This window comes from Ursus arctos, unplaced genomic scaffold (genome assembly GCF_023065955.2).
Source record: "Ursus arctos isolate Adak ecotype North America unplaced genomic scaffold, UrsArc2.0 scaffold_37, whole genome shotgun sequence".
Lineage (NCBI taxonomy): Eukaryota > Metazoa > Chordata > Mammalia > Carnivora > Ursidae > Ursus > Ursus arctos.
This window is the reverse complement of record NW_026623053.1, coordinates 23,401,111-23,422,342: the sequence shown is the minus strand read 5'-3', so window position 1 is coordinate 23,422,342 and position 21,232 is coordinate 23,401,111. Positions and strand designations below refer to the sequence as shown.

The 21,232-nt window shown below is 33.7% G+C and overlaps 1 pseudogene; it reads left to right on the top strand.

Moving 5' to 3' along the window:
- The first annotated feature begins 1,265 nt into the window (after window positions 1–1,265).
- On the top strand, window positions 1,266–18,082 carry LOC113266068 (14-3-3 protein zeta/delta-like; annotated as a pseudogene).
- Window positions 18,083–21,232: the final 3,150 nt, after the last annotated feature.

Sequence of the window (21,232 nt, the reverse complement as noted above, 5' to 3'; positions counted from 1 at the left end):
GTGTGTGTATTTTTGACACATGACCTATTTTTTTAATTAATGAAGTGAAAAATACTTTGCTTAATAGGTGAGGGAGTTTGTGGTTATTTTATCTTTCTGTTTAGTCTGGAAATTGTGGCCTTGTATACTTGCAAAATGCAAAATTATCTCTCATCACAAATGTGAAGTAATTTTTCAGAAGCACTTAGCTATTGGTATTCATAATTTCTTTTTCTTGCACAAAGTAGATAATCCAAAGTAAAGTAAAAAATTGGTCTTTTAAGGGGACTTTCTGGAATAAATCCTATGTATATGATTATATGCAAATTATGGAAGGAGGGAATACACATGAACAGTTGAAATTATTCTCTAATTTAAATTTGCCAGATAATCTGTCAGTATTACAACTTCAATGCTGTGTGCTTATGCGTGGAAAAATAACTTTATGCAGCACATGTATCTGTAAATTATTTGAAAACAATTTTAATTGCTGGAGCTACTGTGATGAGACTTGAATTTAGTTTATCCCCCTTCTGTTATATACAGCAACATATAATGTGACCCAGAGGGTGCTTTATAAAATTTAATGTGTTTAAGGAATCTCTAATGATGTTAATTAAGTTTGATCTTGCCTCTAGGATAGGACAGTCCTGTAAAAAAATTATTTTTTAAATTAGCCTGCGTGACATTCAATTTTTCTCCATATTAGGTAGCATCCCCAAAGTTAAGGAAAAAAGTAATTACTTTTACCATATTAATTTTTAGAGGGAGGCATTGACTTTACATCAGGTATTAAGGGTCTTACACAACATACCAAATTATCAACTATTTTTTTAATCTTTTGTATGCTGTTGACACTCAATTTATAATGAATTAATTCAATTATAGAAATATCTGTCATATGACTAAGATATGCAAAATACTTTGAAAGACATGCAGGGTAAAGAAAATGAACGGGTCATGCCTTCAAGGTAAATTTCATGAGGATGGGATAATGTCACCTTCATCTTTATTGAGCTAGATCATGGCACACAGACTATACATAGAAGATGCTCATTAAATGTTGTACATGTTGAATATAAGAGTGGATCCATAATGAATATAATGGGGAATAGATATAAGGAAAATGCACAGTTAACCATAGCACAACAGGGACATATGAATATAAAAATGTCTTAGGAAGGTTCAGAGTGATATGACAGTTCCAAGGAGACAGTAATTATATTTTATTAAGACTGAGGAGGGGAAGAAACCGAGGAAGGCTGCATCTCAAAGGGATTCTTGTGATGGCATTGGAGGATAGAAGAATTTTAGTGGTCAGAAATGGCTTCAGGAGCAGTGCAGACAAAGAGAAGTCACATGAAACAAGGCACAGAGACGATGACACATGGCTGGTGTTAGGTGACTAGTGACTACTCTGGATCAATTATAATGTGAGGTACAGACTGAAAAATATGGGAAGATTGGGTTTTAACATACTCCATTAGAATAAAAAAAAGGAATAATTTATATCATCTACTCTGTGAGATTGCCAAAATGCTCTACAATAAAGTAAATAAATCTCCTCAAACAACTTGATAGTGAAAACTATAAAATTACTTTAGGTAAATTGTGCCAGATCTTAAAAAGCAGGGTTATCAAGTAAGTACCTTAAGTTAAGCCCAAATTTGATTCAGAAATAGAAGACATAACTTTGGTAATCTTGCAGCAAACACATTGTAAAAATCTCACTTGTATTAATTAGATTTATGTTTTGTGAATGAATAAGCTTAGCTATTTTTACATCCCCTTAAAGTTAAAATTATTTCACTAATTATTTGTTTTCTAATTAAGCCATCAAGATAATAAGAAATCACGTATATGGCATACATTTGAATCTTGGTCCCTAATATCTATTTATACTTTTCATACATCATTTTAAAAATTATTTCTTGACTATACTTTTATAGGAAGTACTGCAGAATTTTTCTTGAACAATTACATTTCTAATATATGTCAATACTGTCATATGGCCATTTCCAATTGTAAAAGACAATCGTAATGAAAGGAAGCAGATGTTCATTGCTCATAGGAACTCATGTGATGCTACTACCAAAATATACATCTTCCATATCAATAAGATGTTTTTTTTTCCTTTTTTCCTTTTACTGTGTGCACTGGAATGTCCTATGTATATTATTCACTGCAGGAAATATAATGTTTGGGGGAATATTGTGATAAGATTTAAGTTTCTTACCAAACGAATAGTTTTGAGAAATTAATTCAGGACATTTGAACAGCTGCTGATTTCTTTTTTTTTGTTTGTTTGTTATTTCTAGGAAGTGAAATTTTTAAACTAGGTTTTCCTGAGGGGGTTTACAGGTAGTTCATATACCAGGAAAAAGATAATAAAGTGCAGGAATCTGGGGAGGAGAAAATATTTGTGTTGAAAGGTATATTTGAGAATACGTTTAAAATCATTTCTACTTAAATATTGCCTTCACATCTTCATGAACTTAGTTAAAAGAAATTTTGATGTAATAGTAAATTTGCACTAATTATTCTTCTCAAACTTACTTGAATATGAATCAGTTCCTAGCAACTCCAGGACATTTCTTTGGAGACATTTATGATTCTTTTGTAATGAGGGGAGATTGAGGGTCTCCTCTGTACCATCTCCTGGAGCCTTGCATGTGGTCAGGACTAAGAATTTTATTTATGTTTGATTCACCAATCAGAGGTCTATTGCTCTGACTTTACCCTAGTAGAGGTACTAATTAAGTAATGATAATACCTTAGATTTACATTAATATTCTGGGTAACATTATATTAAGAAATATAATCACAGTTAATGTAATAATAAATAATGTAATGATAAAATAACAAGACAATATTTATGTTAATACTACAGATCATATTACAGGTAACATAATTATTTTATTTGAAATTGTCAATTAGGAAAAGAGTCATTAAATCCTTTAATCTCAATGAGTCTCTGTGTTTTTTAGTAAAATAGGCTTTAGTAATCGCTCTGTCTTGCCTGAGTTTACATTGCCAGTGTGAGAATCATACTCTAACCCAGGTCTTCTGAATCCAAAAATGATGATCCTTTCCCTTTGGTAAAATGTCAGTTGTCCCAGGAAACAACCATACAAAGGCTATTGCCTTCAAACCTTCACTTTTATTCTGTTTACTCATGTATTTGAGCTAATTGCATGATGGCAAATTTTGACATTTGAAAACTAAAATATTCAGTTAAGAATTCAGACATTTTTGTCTCTGTGATAACCACCAGCTATGCAGAAACCCAGAATCAAGGACTATTCTGAATTAACAATTTAGAGAGCATATGGTCTCGTATCATCATTCTAGGGAGAAAAACACTGGATTGATGGCTCTCTTTATAAAAACACAGCAGGGCTCTGCATGAACTCAGTAAAAACTCGAAATAATAATAGAGTAATGGAATTTTTGGAGAAAATGATTTTTCCTTTTTAGACTTTTCATTTAAATAGTCCTTTTTATATTTAGAGAAAGGAAGAATTTTATCACATTCTTAAGTAAATAAAAAGCAATCCAGATGTTCTGTGAAAGGGAGGTATATGCAAAAGGACCTCCAATGGCCGAAGGAGCCTTAAGACCAAAGAAAAAGGCAGACAAGTCCAGCTTGATAAGAAATGGTTCATTATGGGGACTTACAGGCAGAGATGTATCTTGGGTGGCCTCAAGATGAGTAGATCTCTGCAACCCCACCTCCCTTAAGACCTGCTTTTATAGCCCTAGAGGTTTTGGAGTACATGCTGAGGGACCACCCAAGAGAAGAATGTTGTCACTACAGATGTCAGGCAAATTACTGCCTGTGTTCTCTTCCAAGATTTTTGTGGTTTCAGGTCTTTAATCCATTTTGAGTTTATTTTTGTGTATGATGTAAGAAAGTAGTCCATTTTCCTTCTTTTGCATGTAGTAGTCTTGTTTCCCAGCACCATTTGTTGAAAAGACTATCTTTTCCCTATTGTATATTTTTGCCTCCTTTGCCATAGATTAATTGACCATATATATGTGAGTATTTCTGGAGTCTCTATCTTGTTCCATTGATGTATATGTTTATTTTTGTGCCAGTACCATAGTGTTTTGATTAATACAGCTTTGTAGTATATCTTGAAATCTGGAATTGTGATACCTCCAGCTTTTTAGTTCTCCCTCAGGATTGCTTTGGCTATTCATGTTCTTTTGTGTTTCCATACAAATTTTAGGATTATTGTAGTTTTGCAAAGAATGCTGTTGGTATTTTTTTTTTTTAAGATTTTATTTATTTGACAGAGATAGAGACAGCCAGCGAGAGAGGGAACACAAGCAGGGGGAGTGGGAGAGGAAGAAGCAGGTTCATAGTGGAGGAGCCTTATGTGGGGCTCGATCCCATAACGCCGGGATCAAGCCCTGAGCTGAAGGCAGATGCTTAACCGCTGTGCCACCCAGGCGCCCCCTGCTGTTGGTATTTTGGTAGGGATTGCACTGAATCCTATAGTTTGCTTTGGGTATCATGGGCATGGACATGGACGTTTGACAATACTAATTCTTTCAATCCATGAGCATGGGTTATCTTTCTATTTGTGTCATTTTCAATTTCTTTCATGAGTGTTTTACAGTTTCTAGAGTACATGTCTTTCAATTCTTTGGTTAAGTTTATTCCTAGGTATTTTATTTTTTTTGGTGCAGTTGTAAATGGTGGTATTTTTTAATTTTTTGTTTCTGTGACTTCATCGTTAGTGTATCATAACACTACTGATTTATGGGTATTAATTTTATATCCTGTCACTTTACTAAATTCATTTATTCTAATAGTTTTATGGTGGAATCTTTAGGATTATTTATGTAAAGTATCCTGTTGTCGCAAATAGTGATAGTTTAATTTCTTCTTTACCAATATGGATGCCTCATTTTTTTTTCTTGTCTGATTATTGTGCCTAAGACTTCTAGTACTATGTTAAATAAAAGTAGCAAGAGTAGATGTCTTTGTCTTGTTTCTGATCTTAGAGGGAAAGCCCTCAGTTTTTCACCATTGAGAATGATGTTGGCTATGGGTTTTTCATATAATGCCTTTATTATGTTGAATTATGTTCCCTCTACCCCCATTTTGTGAAAGTTTCTATCATGAATGGATGTTTAATCTTGTTAAATGCTTTTTCTGCATCTGTTGAAATAATCATATGATTTTATTCTTCATTTTGTTGATGTTGTATATGACATTGATTTGCAGATATTGAACCATCATTGCATCCCAGAAATAAATCCCACCTGATTGTGGTGAATGATCTTTTTAATGTATTGCTATATGTGGTTTGCTAACATTTTTGAGGATTTTTGCATCTATGTCCATCAAGGATCTTGGCCTGTAGTTTTCTTTCTTTTGCATTGTCTTTGACTGGTTCTGTTATCAGGGTAATGCTGGCCTTATAAAATGTATTTGGAAGCTTTCCTAAGTGGAAGAAAATTTTGAAGTGACTCTTTCATGCTGTCGTTTCGTAGACCCCCATTTTTGTTGCCTAGATCTCACAAGATATAGAAAATCAATAATTTTCAGTTTTAATGAATCTACCCCTCCCACCAAATATCAGATTTTGAATATCCATTTTACATATGCTTGGGAACTAGAAGAAAGAGATTTAAAACTAAAGTGGTAGATTTCTTGCCCTTAATTTAGTCAGTGGTCTCAGAGAGGACTCCCAAGTTCCCAAGGTGACATAATATACTGCCAGATTCAATAAAATAACACCAACTTTTTGCTCAGGTTAAATAACCTGTTCTTGGACCAAAAAAAAAAAAAAAAAAAAAAACACAACAAAAAAACAAAAAAACCAACAGGTGACTTGTTTTGCATATGGTCAGAAGGAAGGTTCATAGCCCCTGCAGGAAGTGGCCAGTAGAAGGTTTCCCTTTGGCTACATAGGGAGAGCAGGCAGTTGAGAAAATCAAGGTGCAGTGTTCTTCTTTGGGCAGATCTGGTGAAATACAAAGTACTAGACTCTGTCTAGACTTTAAAATACAGATCATAAATAAGAGATTAATAAAAATATGAATATAAACCATAATCTTATGTATATTCCCAATCTGTCTACCCACATGTTTATCTAGAAAACAATAGTAAGCAAAAAGTAGTAGGAAAGAAAATAACCACTTTAGATTTCAACTTAAATCTAGGATTCTGTTTCTACTTACTTATATGAGATAACAGAAGTTTGCAATCAAATATGTATTGTATAATAGGCTTGAAGGCAATGAAGTAAAGAGCCGGCTTTAAGTAAAGTGGGAAAATTAGATTATTTCTTTTAAGTTTGGATTCTTGAGTGCTTTTACCTCAGGGGTAATAGATATAAGCAGGAAAACTCAGAAGAAAAACTCTTCCTTCCTTCTCTCTCACTAGCCATTGCAGTAATGAAAGGATCAGGGTTAGGAGATATAGGAGAAGAAAAGGCAAACAAGTATTTTTATTTATTAATTTAATTTATTTATTAATAAAAAGACTCATAGGTCTTTTTATTAATTTAGTTGTACTAAAAATATAGGCTATGGATGAAAGTTTCAAATATTTTTAATTTTTAAAGTACTATTTAAATTTCAATAAAAGCTATTTCTGGGATGCTAAATTTAGAAATCAGACTATCATTAACCTAAATCAAGAGTAGAGAAAAATAAATAAATCTGTTAACAGATTTTCTGAGGACTAACATTCTTACCTGAGATCAACTGTGTACTGTGTAATTTTTATAGATTATTTTATTTTGTAGTTGATGCTGTCTCAGTAAAACATTCTAAATTCATGAAAAATAAGATAACATTGAAACTACTGAGTGTTTAGTTTATAGTTATACAGAAGGCAGATAACACCTATGGATTAGGTAAAACTGAATTTGTGTGGTAAATAATTATAGGCAATATTTAATGTGATTTTATAGCGGGATTAGTTTGCTGTTATGAAGTCCATGCATTTGACTAGTGAAAGAACTATAACAATATTTCAGTGATCCTTTCATATTTATAGACTTTTATCATGTAGCAGTATATATCAAAGTACTTTAAAAACCTATACATATGTTTCTGTAGTAAATTATCTGAGCGATATAGAAAGATATGTATTTGTTTATTGTATACTTTTTACAAACAGAATTAAGTGAGCAAAGGAAGGTTAGAGTGAAGTTTATTGGGAGTTGTAGCTAGGCTGATACCATCCAATTAGCTAAGGTTTAACAATGGGCAAAATATTCTACCATTTTACAATTAAATTATTAATTTTTTGATATTGATATTCAGAATGATATTCATTCTGAAATTATTGAAAATTTTCAGTTTTGTTCCATTTGTTTCATTAAGGTTTGAGAATAATTTTATTTTTTCAAAAAGAGAAATAATGTTAATTTCAGTAAATAACATTGTTAGGAATAATGGAGGAAGGACAGAGGCTGAAACCGTAGTACTAAGTGTTTCCTGAAACTACACATTGGCTCAGCTAGGATAAGCTTTATATAATTTAAAATAAATTCATATTCATGGCTATGTTAAAGCAGAAAATTCAATTTAGCTTTTCAAATTCCTTGAGCATAAACGGGTTTGGCGTTCAGGCCAGTGCTCTAGCCAGTTCTTTCACAGCAGGAATTCTTCCTTTCCCTTTCCTCCCTCTTCTTGTCCCGTTCCTTGCACTTGTATTGAGTACTGACTGGGTGGCCACTGTTTGGTGCAGAGGATAGAAAAAGATAAATAGCCTCTGTCTTAAAGGGATTTGCAATTAATAGTTAAATAGCCTTGAAAATTTCACTTTGTTTGCAGAAACTAAATGCAAAGAGATTTAGAAGGAGAAATGTCTTTGGGGATAGCCAATTCATGTTTAGTTATTAAGAATCTCAGAAACAAGATCTACAACTGTATTCTTTGTCTAATATACTGAAGACTGACTTTACAATCTATTAGCTCAATGAGGAGAGCTATCAAGTTGTTGGAGTGAAACAGGTAGCCTTGTTTCTTCCTGAATTATAGAGACAGAGAGTGGGATTGGAAGAACACAGGCGACAGATCCTTAAAACTGTCTGTCTGGTGTGGCATTAACTATTCTCCTTTTCCTTCTGACCTGAAAATATAGCTAAAGAAGTGTAAAAAGGGGAAATAATAAAAACATTTTTATAGTTGTCTTATGTCACATAATCCAATAATTTCAGTGAGATATTTGAAGAATTTCTTTGTCTTGTGGATATTTATCTTTTCCAAGTCGAAAGAGTTTAGCAAATGGCAACATAATGAGCAGTTCAAAAACCACTCTTAGGTGACCAGTTTGCAATGAAAGCTTGTCCTACAAATCCCTGTTAGTATTCCCCCTTGCTTTCTTTATTATTTTCTGTCTTATCCTGTCTAAAGCATTCCCTTACATGATACTGCATCCTTTCAATAGCTCATTTCCGTGAAATCAACTGCCAGTGCTAATTGCAGAGGCTTAGTACATATGCACTGAGTGGAGACCTCAGAGATAACATCTTTATCTTAAGTTTTATAGAGCCCAAGACTGCTCTTATCTTTTAATTCTCTCCGTAGCAGCTGCACTTATCTTTCATGAACAGATTTGAAATGTGATGAAAATGCTAACAAATTCACCAATGCATAACCTTTTCTTTCCGGTATCATTAAGGATTAGGGTGAGTGACTCATTTTCTTGTATTATCCGTATGCAATTGTGGTCATTACTGACCCCTTAATTATAGCTGTTAGATTTCATAGAATTTCAAAGCACTTTGCAACCTTCCTATTATTTGCAAGCCAAATATTTTATTTCAGGGATGCCAATATTACTATTCCAGTATTCAAGCGTATTTCTTTAATAGCTAAATTTTGCCTCATTCTATTCATTAATAATATTAATGAGTAATATCTCAAATGATCTTTCCGCATCCACTATCCCCACAAAATATTTACTTTTAATTAATGATAAATAATGTAAAGAAACATACATTTTTAAAATTAAATGTCTAGAAGTCAAAATCCACTTTAGATGCAAACAAAAAGTATTGCTATTGCTATTTAGTTCTTACTAACTTTTCTATAACTTCTATTGGTATGCCTGGCTGAAAATCACTGCTTTTTATTCACATGGATAAGGGTAATAATAATGATAATGGCCAACATTTATTTTGTACCTATGATACGAGAGCCATCATGCTGCCTTATTTGGAATAGTTTGTTAATTCACACAGTAATTGTAATATCTTCGTTTTATAGATGAGGTTAAGTATTTTGCTCCAATTTGCATAGGCGGAAACTGACATAACTAGGATTTGAACCCTTGTCTTTGTGCGTGGTGCCCAAACCAGCTGCTCCCTCCTCCACACACACATTCAATCACTAAGTATAATTTGTCCTTCATTTACCTTGCTATCCAGGTACCTCTGAGGATGAATGTAAATTGATTTATTTGGAACTTTCAGAGCCATATTTTGCATGATAATGATTTTCTTTTTATCCCTCAAATTGCCACTTTATTTTCTATCCATAAGGTCTAATGCACTTTTATGTTTTTTTTTTTTTTTTTCCTGAGAACACAGTTGCTTATCTCTGTATTCCCTGTGCATAGCATAGTTTCTGGCAAATGGAAGACACTTAGTAAATATTTACTGCATGAATAGATTCACATATAATTTTTATTTTAAAAATGGATAAAACTGTACATACAATTTTGCTAATACCTATTATCAAATTAAGTTTAGAACATCAATCGGAATGTCACCCCAAGTCAATAAGTTCAGTTCAGATACACTATGTTTAATAGATCCATGGCATTCCTTGGTATGCCTGTACCGTAAATAATTTACCCAATCCACCATTTTTGAAATTTCAGGTTGTTTCCAATTTGTAGCATTTGTTATCAGTGTTGGGAGGCATGTCCCTATACTTAGTTCTTTATATATAGCTGTGCCAAATTATTTAAGAAAAGGCATTACTAGGTCAGAGGGTGTGTACATTTTCAAGTTTTGGCAGGTATATCAATTTATGTTCCCCTCAGAAGGAGATAAGGTAGAAAAAAGCATCCTTAGATAAAACATAGATTTTATTTATTGCTACAACAGATTTGTTACAGTATTCTGAGCAAGCCACCTAACCTATGTATAACAGTTTATTGATAACATCCTGGATGGATATTTAATGTTTGTTGTAATTTACAATTCAGAAGTAGTCACAGAATACTGTGAAAAAACACTCAAAACTAAAACAAAACAAAACAAAACACCATCCAATTCAAAAGTGGGCAAAATATTTGAATAGACCTTCACCAAAGAAGATATAATGATGGCAAATGAGCATTTGAAAAGATACTCAACATAATTTGTCATTGGGGAAATGAAAATTAAAATCATAGTTGGGTACCATTACACACATATTAGAATGATCAAAATAAAACAAAACAGAACGAAAAACTGACAATAGCAATTCCTGGTGAGGATGTGGAACAGTTGTAACTCATTCATTGCTGATGGGAGTTTATGATACAATCAGGCAGTTTATGATAAAGTTAAATATATTTGTACCATATGATCCATCAGTTCCACTCCTGGGTGTTTGCCCAAGAGAAACAAAAGTTTATGTGTACATAAAAATCTATAGTGAATATTTACAGCAGCTTTCTTCATAATTGCCCCAAACTGGAAACAACTGATATCCTCCACCATGTGAATGGATAAACCAACCAAGACCTATCCATTCAATAAAATAATACTCTGCTATAAAAAGGAAAGGACTGTTGATACAAACCAATAACATGGATGAATCTCAAATGAATTATGCCAAATGGAAGAAGTCAGACACAAAAAGCTATTGTATGATTCTCTCTGTATATAACATTGTGGAAAAACAAAACTATAAGCACAGAGAAAAAAATCAGTAGATAATAGGTTCAGGGATTGGGAGTATATGAGGGGTTGATCACAAAGGGGCAACATGGGGAAATTTTCTTTGCCTGATGGAACTGTTCTGTATCCATGGTGGTTGTCACAAGAACTTATGCATTAATCAAAACTCAGACTTCTACACCAAAAAAGAGAAAACTTATTGTATATAAATTAAAACATAAAAACATAAAAATTCATACAAATGAAAAATAAGGAAATGAGCAGAAGGTAAACATAGTATATGCTACCTTTGACACCTGCAGGGCATGGTGTAGGTGTGTGCAGGTGTGTGTGTGTGTGTATTTACTATTATTATCAATACATTGCCTTGTAGTTCCCAGACTTAATTAGGTAACGAGGTGGTTAGCTTTGTTTTAGTCTCTGTTGTTTCCCATTTGAACCCAGAGAGAAAATAATTTAATTATTGCTAGATGTGGATTCTGTTGCCGAGAAAGTTTTTCTTGATCTACCCCTCTCATTTTATTGAGGAAGAGAAACTATTTAGATTGATCAAGGGACAGGTACGATGTCATCCCACTTACTTTTCATCAGAAATGAAAATTTAGTAATATTGCTCATAGCTTCACAGTCTTTGAAGAAAGAGCTTGTGAATTTTGTATTTCTTGTCAGACACATTTGGAAATATAAAATTGTACCTCAGTTAAATAAAAAAGATTACCTAAGTACAGTATTAATAAAATTGCATCTAGAAACTAATTTAAGTTACTCTGAATAAATACTTTAAATTAAGATCACTTATATACCATTATATTTTCCTTAAATTAAATTAGATCAATCCATGTAAGAAAAACCTTAGAAGTGAAACTGTGTATCATTGTTTAGATGCTTCTTTAACTTTTGCCTTTTGATTTGGCTTAATATTTTGAAGTTCTATAATCTTACAAATTTAGACTGTGAAGTATTGTCAAAATTGGCTGAAAGGTATACCCAAAACAGACCTTGAGAAGGTGGGCATCTGCTCATCACCTGAAAAAATTAGAAGTCTGTTTTTGCATTCAAAAAGAGAGGACATTCTTGAGATAAAGACTCAGTCCAGGTGTTACTACTGCTGGAGAATATACTTCCCTGGGCAGTTGTTAAAATACAGTGGAGAGGGCAAACCTGCATATAGGAGTATAAAATAGGAAGAAGCTTAGTCAGTGTTCTTAATATTTATGATAATATGGAGGCAATAGTGAAGGAAGGGTCATGAAATAGCATCACCCAAAGTAATAAATTTTCCCTTTAGAAAATGTTTTCCCTGCAGAGACCTTTCAGCAATTATTATTCCATTGCAATTTTGCTTTTTGCTTTTATTTCTAATTAAAAAGATAAATGTAATCATATAGCTCTTAAAAATTAATTTGAACAAGTTTTAAGCTATGACATTGAGTCAAACAGTTATTGAATCTCAAGTATGACTGAAAAATTAAAAAAATTATACCTCAAATTATAGTTATTTGAATTATAATTATTTCAATAGCAGAGATTATTTAATTTTAGTGAGTTTCAAATTTTTATTTTAGGGTAGCTTTAGCTATGTTCAGGGGAAACAGTTTAAACTCTATCTCAGTGGCTTTTAACAACAAACGTTTACTTCCTGCTAAGGCAACAGTACCTTGTAGTTCAGTCTGCTGTCCTGCATAGCTCTCCTCTAGGTAGTAGTACAAGGCCCTAGAACTCATCTCTCTTGCAACTTTGTTATCTTGGAGTTGATTCCAGCAGTGCGAAAGGAAAACCAAGAGCAGAGAGAAAGTGCACTGATCTTTATTGCCTCAGGCTATAATAGATCAAGGAACTATTAATAGACATATAGGAAGAAATTGACAGTTAATAATAATAGTAGAGGACTTTACCACCCTGCTTACAGCAGTGGATATATCATCCAGACAGAAAATCAACAAGGAAACAGTAGCTTTAAATGATATGTTGAACCAGATGGACCTAACAGATATTCAGAATATCCTATCCAAAAAACAGTGGAATGCATATTTTTAAAAAATGCACATGGAACATTCTCCAGAACAGACCACATATTAGGCCAAAAAAAACCAAGTCTCAATAAATTCAAAAATATGAAAGTCATACCATGCATCTTTTCTGACCATGACACTATGAAACTAGAACTCAATCATACACACACACACACACACACACACACACAAAATCTGGAAAGAACACAAAGATATAGAGGTTAAATAATATGCAACAAAAAATAAATGGGTCAACCAAAAAATCAAAGAGGAAATCAAAGAATACGTGGAGACAAATGAAAATGAAAACACAGCATTTCAAAATCTGTGGGAAGCCTCAAAGCTCTTCTAAGAGGGAAGATTTTAGCGATGCAGTCCTACCTCAAGAAGCAAGAAAAATCTTAAAGAACATTATCTTACACCTAAAGGAACTAGAAAAGGAAGAACAGATAAAGCCCAAAGCCAGTAGAAGGAAGATAATAATAAAGATTAGAGCACAAATAAATGAAATAGAGACATAAAAAAATAGAACAGATTAATGATACCAGGCACTTTAGGAGTGTCTCCTTTGTGGATTGTGTGTGCCCTACTGTTGTGGCTGAGCCTTGTTTGCCTTCAGTCCATCAGCTGCAACAGCGCCCTTTTCCTGTTGTGGGCACACTGAGCAGGGTTTGGTCCCTGTGCTCTTAAGGGACCATTCTGGGGCTGCTTCCAGCTTGTGATTGGGCCATGTTAGCAGTCATACCAGATACCTGCCCTCAGCCTATCTGCCAGGGCTGCAGTTGCACTGAACTGTACAGTGCTCTCCCTGTGTTGCACTCTGAGAGGCTTTTGTTGGTGGGCAGGCTGGCGATCAGACCAGATGCATGCCCCCAGTCCATCTGCAACTGCAAGGTTGCAGCTATCTATTTAGGTTCTCCCAGTGCCTGGTTCTAGTGAACAGAGGGCATTGTGCTACAGGGTACCACAGAACCTCTTATTCATAAGGCCACTACTTTCAAAATCAGGAGATGTAGCTGACTTTTCTAATACGTAGAAACAAACACAGAGAGTCAGACAAAATAAGGAGACAGAGGAATATGTCCCAAATGAGAGAACAGGACAAAGCCACAACCAATGATTTTTCTTTGTTAAGGATCTTTAAATTTTTGGCTACATTTAGTTCTATAGATTTCCCATCTGAATTTTAGAATTGGCTTGTTAGTAACTACTAAAAACAAATCTCCTGCTAGGCTTTTGAATATGATTTTATTGAATCTATTCCTCAATTTGGTGAAAATTGACATCACAACAGTAGTGAGATTCTGGCGCATGAACGTGGTATATCTCTCCATTTATTTAGGTTTTCTTTAATTTCTCTCAGTAACATTTTATGGTTTTAATGCAAATATTTTACACATTGTCAGATTTATTTCTAAGTATTTAATAACTGTATGCTATAAGTGGCACAATTTTTTTAAAATGGCACATTTTTTATTCCAATTTATGAATATTTGTTGCTAGTGTATCAAATGCAATTAATTTTATGTATTGCTCTTATTCTTGCAAACCTGATAAACTTGTATACTAGCTCCAATACAAGCTGAATAGAAGTAATAATAGACATCCTTGATTTGTTCTTGATCATAGAAGAAATGCAGTCTTTTGCCATGATGTATTATGCTAACAGTAGGATTTTTGTAGATGTCCTTTATCAAATTGAAGTTTTGTTCTATTTGTTCTGTTTGTTCTATTTGTTCTTGGTTTGCTCATGTATAAGTTTGGCTAGAGGATTTGGACCTTTTCTTATTTTGCAATTCCATGTGTTTTCCTGAAGCACCTGGAGGTAGGGAAGAACACACTACCCTTAACTAGAGAAGGTAATAAAAAAAAGAACCTAAAAAACACTGAAGACAAACTTGCTTAGATAATAATTTTGATTAGGACACTGTACATTTACATTCAAATTTAATCTTTAAGGAGGAGCATTCATTCTGATAGTGCCTAGGACAGTGCCTTACTAATAGTTGGCTATTAATAAGTAAATTTCTGGGATAAGGTGAGAAATTCTATACACAGTGTCAAAGAAAGATTGAACTGTACAGAGTTAAATAGGCAAGACTTTATTCAAGGCTATTATAATAGGGTAGACAGATTGAACTCTTAATGAAAGGTAGGAGGATTTTTAAGCAGTAGAGTGAGCTAATGAGAAAGTATTAGAAGACTTTAAGGGGAATAGTAGTCAATGTGATTAGACCATCTATGTTTGCTAATTGTTACTTACCAATTAAGACAGGGAAATAGGAGCAGTGTCTTTCTTGATGATCACACTTCCAAGGGATGGCTCTACGTCCTTGAGAAAAAAGTTCCTGGGTAGTAAAATGGGAAAGAGGTGGGGAGAAGATTTACATTTCAAAGATCAGAGAAAATTTTACAGTTGAAAAATTTCTAAAGTACATGCTCTAAGAAAAGGGAGGTCAGGGGCCAGTACTCTGAAACAAACCTGTTTGAAGTTTAGTCAAAATACTTTAAGGCCTGAATCCATCTTGGGAAACAGATTGCTGGGAGTATTACCCAGAAGTCTACACATTTAACCTTTGCTCTTTTTCACAAATGTAGAGTTATACCACACAAAAGAGGATAGAAAGATTAACATAAATCTATCATCATGTTGGACAATAACTCAGAGGATGGGTGTATGGTATCTTTTTATATGAAAATGCGTGTAATTTTACTTATTCTAAGGACCTGGAATACTGCAGCCAATGCAATATAATGGTTCTACTTGAGGCTTATTATTGTGGTTTATGATGACTTAGTTTTATGATGGTAATTCTTTAGATAGCTAAAAAATGGACTTTAATTTTTTGTCCTTTCCGTGTATCTGACTTCAATTGTTCAATACAGTTAGCTTTACTGTAAATGGATTTAAAAAGTTATAAATTTTTTTTGTGGATTTTAAATGTATAAAATTGTAAATTCTGTTAATAAATCTCCATTTATGCCACAATTGCTTAATTATCATATAGAAATTATATATTCTGATAATAGCAACTTAAACTTTCATTATTTCCTCTAAAATAGGATAGTAAACCATATTGCATGTTACTTTTGAGGGAAAAATGCATTTTTTGAAATGTTTGTTTTATTAGGTCAATTTAATAAGAGGTGTAATTATATGCAATGCTGATTATATATAACTTTTATTGTATCATATCCAACTTGATTGTGACTATGGAAATATCAAGGATGTTTTAAAAGGAAAATATAGTTGGAGGAGAAGATGTTTTCTCTTCAAATACAATATTTGTGCTAATAATGATTTAAAAGGATGCAGGGAGGGGCGTCCGGGTTGCTCAGTCGTTAAGCATCTGCCTTCGGCTCAGGGCGTGATCCCAGCATTCTGGGATTGGGCCCCACATCAGGCCTCTCTGCTGGGAGCCTGCTTCTTCCTCTCCCACTCCTCCTGCTTGTGTTCCCTCTCTCGCTGGCTGTCTCTCTCTGTCAAATAAATAAATAAAATCTAAAAAATAAAAAGAAAAAGAAAAAGAAAATAAAAGGATGCAGGGACCCCAATGTGGTGAAAACCACCCAAGCACCTGGATATAGTAAGACTTGTTCCCAAACTCTGTAAAAGACTGAAGAAAACTTTACTGAAGAGGTTGGTGATGGGATAAATATTCATTATTTCCTAAGCTGAAATTTCTGCAGAAGTTCATAGGCTCAGTTTAGAACTTTCTTTCACAAAGTAAAAGAAGCTGCTGTAATGAATTGAGGGATGAGGAAGTAATACAAGTAATATTTCTTTCATAGTACTTTCTTATACACATTGCCGCAAATTGAAAATATAAACATAGAATCCCTGAGCAGTGAGATCCAGGTTTCAGCCTTGCCACTACCATGGCTCAGAGACCGCAAAACCGTTTTCCATCCACTGCCAGCCACTTCTGACACAGAACCTCCAGTCGTGGATAAGAATATGCTGGTGCAGAATGCCAAACTGGCCAAGGAAGTTGAGTGATACATTGACATAGCAGCCTGCATGAAGCCTGTAACTGAGCAAGGACTGTATTATCCAGTAAGGAGAGGACTCTCTCAGTTGCTTATAAAAATGTCATAGGAGCCCGTAGGTCATCTTGGAGGTTCATCTCAAGTACTGAGCTAATGATGTGAGGTGTTGAGGAAAACAGCAGATGGCTTGGGAATACAGAAAACGATCTCAGAGGTGTCTGCAGTGGTGTACTGTGTCTCTGGAAAACTTGCTTCACAAGCACAGAACAAAGTTTTCTGCTTGAAAATGTAAGATTACTACTGATACTTGGCTCAGATTGCTGCTGGTGGTGACCAGAAAGAGACTATGGATCTATCACAACAAGCATACCAAGAAACTGTTTAAATCAGAGAAGGAAATACAACCAAATCATCCTGTGGTATTGGGTCTGGGCTTTAATGTCTCTGTATTTAAGTGTGCAATTCTGAACTTCCTGGACAAAGACTGTTCTTTTGCAAAGATAGCTTTCTTTTCCAGTTTAATTGAAATATAACTAACATATAATATTGTGAAAGTATACGGTGTACAGAATGATTTAATATATGTATATATTGCAAAATGATTATCACAATAAGTTTAGTTAACATCTCACATAGTTACAATATTTTTCCCTTGTGATGAGAACTTTTAAGATTCATTCTCTTAACAAATTTCAAATGAATGATATTATTAATTATAGTCATTATGTTAGACATTAACCCACAAAACTTATTTATAACTGGAAGTCTTTAGCATTTGATCACCTTTACCCAGTTCTCCCAAGCTCCCCCACCCCTACCTCTGGCAACCACAAATCTGACTCTATTTCTATGAGTTTGGTTATTTTAGATTTCACGTATATGTGAGATCATACAGTATTTTTCTTTCTCTGTCTTGTTTTATTTAGCATAATACCCTTAAGATCTATCCATGGTGTCACAAATGGCAGGGTTTCCCTCCTTTTTTATGGCTGAATAGTATTCCTGTGTTTGTGTGTATGTGTGTGTACATGTATACACCACATTTTCTTTGTCCATTTATCTATAGATGGACCCTTAAACTAATGAGGCAGCTTTTGATGAAGCCATTGCTGAACTTGATGTAGTAAGTAGAGAGTCCTACAAGGGCAACTTGCTAATAACGCACTGACTGTGAAGCAGCTTGGCATCTACACATAGGATCCCCAAGAAGACAAAGCAGAAGAAGGAGGGAAAAATTAACCAGACCCCCAACTTTAGTCTATTTTATTATGAAATTTACACAGTGGACCATTTGTTATCCATAATGCCGTATAAGTAGTTTTTTTGTTTACAATTTATGACATATGTTACATCTTACTTCTATTTGAATTTCTATTTTTCCCCATATGGTTTTTGTGTTTAATATTAGGAAAATAGAACCAGTTAATATATAGAGATTTATCTGTTTTCATTTCTTTTTTCACAACAAGTCTAAATGAGACTTGATTTTTTTTCTCCATTGATTCTGCTTTTGTTTTATCAAGATATTTCATCTTGCTTTAATAAGGTTTTGCTTTTTTTTCATATCGGTTTCTTAAATTTTATTACTTTTCCATTTTGTTTGGCTATTGTTAACTAGATTGTTTAGTTTTACGTATTATATAATTGACATATATTAGTTTCAGGTGTATAATTTAATACAATGAAATGATTACAATAGGTCTATCATTCATTACCACATATAGTTGTACATTTTTTTTTCTTGTGATGAGAACTTTAAGGATTAACTTTTAGCAACTTTCAAATATACAACACAGGATTTTTTAAAGATTTTATTTATTTATTTGAGAGTGAGAGAGTATTCAATCATGAGCAGGGGGAGGGGCAGAGGGAGAAGGAGAGGGGGAAGCAGATTCCCCACTGAGCAGGGAGTCCAATGCGAGGTTTGATACCAGGACCCTGGGATCACGACCTAAGTTGAAGGCAGACACTTAACTGTCTGAGCCACCCAGGTGCTCCAAATATACAGTACAGTATTAACAATAATAGTCACCATGCTATTCATTCTATTCCATTACTTATTTATTTATTTTATAAATGGAAGTTTATACATTTTGACCCCCTTTACCCATTTCACCCATCCTTTACCCCCTGTCTCTGACAACCAACAATCTGTTCTATGAGTTTGGTTTTTTTGCTTTTAGATTCTACATATAAATGAGATCATATGGTATTTGTCTTTCTTTCTTGCACTTATTTTACCTAACATAATGCCTTTAAAGTTCATCCATGTTGTCACAAATGGCAAGATTTTATTCTTTTTTATGGCTGAATAGTATTCCATTTATGTATATGTATCATATTTTCTTTATCCATTCATCCATCAGTGGACACTTAAGTTGCTTCTGTGTCTTGGCTATTGTAAATAATGCTACAACAAACACAGAGGTGCATATACTTTTCAAGTTATTTTTATTTCCTTCAGATAAATACTCAAAAGTTGAATTTCTGCATCATATGGTTCTATTTTTGATTTTTTGAAAAACTTCCATACTTTTTTCTCTCACCAACACTTGTTACTTTTTGTCTTTTTGATAACAGACATTCTAACAAATGTGAGTGATATCTCATTCTGGTTTTCATTTACATTTCTCTGATGGTTAGTGATTTTGAGCATCTTTTCATGTATCTGTTGGCCATCTCTATATCATCTTCAGAAAAATGTCTATTCAGATCCTCTGCTAATTTTTTTTTTTGCCATTGAGTTGTAGGAGTTCTTTATATATTTTGGATATTAACTTTTATCATATATATGATTTGCAAGTATTTTCTCCCATTTGATAGATTATTTTTTCATTTTATTGATGATTTGCTTTGCTGTGGAGAGTCTTTTTGGCTTTATTTAGTTCCGCTTGTTTATTTTTGCTTTTGTTGCCTTTGCTTTTGGTGTCATATACAAAAATCATACCAAAATTGATATCAAGGAGGGTTCTACCTATGTTTTCTTCTAGTTTTATGGTGTCAGGCTTATGTTCAAGTCTTTAATCCGTTTTGAATTAATTTTTGTGTATGGTGTAAGAAAGTGGTCCAGTTTCATTCTTTTGCCTGTAGCTCTCTAGTTTTCCCAATAATATTTGTTGAAGAGACTGTCCTTTCCTCATTGTATGTTCTTGGCTCCTTTGTCATAAATGTGTGGGTTTATTTCTGAGCTCTGTATTCACTTCCATTGATCTGTGTGTGTGTTTCTATGTCAATATATTACTGTTTTGATTACTAGTTTTGTAATATAGTTTGAAATCAGGGAACATAATGCCTCCAGTTTTGTTCTTTCTCAAGACTGCTTTGCTGATTTGGGATCTTTTGTGGTTCCATATAAATTTTAGGGCTGTTCATTCTGTTTCTGTGAAAAATGCCATTGGAATTTTCTTAAGATTGCATTGATTATTTTGGGTAATGTGGACATTTTAACAATATTAGTTCTTCCAATTCATGAGTACAAAATACCTTTGCATATTTTTGTGTCTTCTTCAATTTTTATCATCAGTGTCATAGTTTTCAGTGTATAAGTTTTTCACTTCCTTGGTTATGTTTATTCCTAGGTATTTTATTCTTTTGAACACAATTGTAAATGGGGTTGTTTTCTTAATCTCTTTTTCTGATACTTTGTTATTATGTGTAGAAATATGACAGATTTTTGTATATTGATTTCGCATCTTGCAACTTTACTAAATTTATTTATTCTCAAAGTGTTTTGGTGGGGTCTTTAGGGTTTTCTATATATAATATGTCATCTGCAAATAGTGACAGTTTTATTTCTTCTTTTCCAATCTGGATGTCTTTTTTTCCCCCCCTAATTGCTCTGGCTAGGACTTCCAATACTATGTTGAATCAGAATGGTGAGAATGGACAGCCTTGTCTTATTCGTAATCTTAGAGGATGAGCTTTCAGGTTCTTATAGTTCAGTATAATGTTAGCTGTGGCCATGTCATATATGGCCTTTATTATTTTGAGGTATGGTCCTTCTATACCCACTTCGTTGAGAGTTGTCATCTTTAGGTGGTCTATGTGGGGATGTGGAAATTTTATAATAGTACTTTTGCTACATGTGGCTTTACAGTGGCCTGTGTTAAAACTCCTTCTATGTCTAAGCGAAGAAAACTGACTACAGATTGATTTGTCCTGGTATAGAGTAGCAGAGACAACTGGTTTCTATCACAGTTACAGTTATTGTGGGTACTGTAAGGTTTGGAGTACTTCTAAGACTATAGTAGAAGTAGATAGCCCATGGATATTGCATTTTGAACCATGTGCTACCTATGGAATACACAATCTCAATGTGCAAATCTTTGACTATAGCTGCAGAAGTGTTCCTTTGGACAAAGTTGTAAATCAATTTAGTCTAGAGGAGGG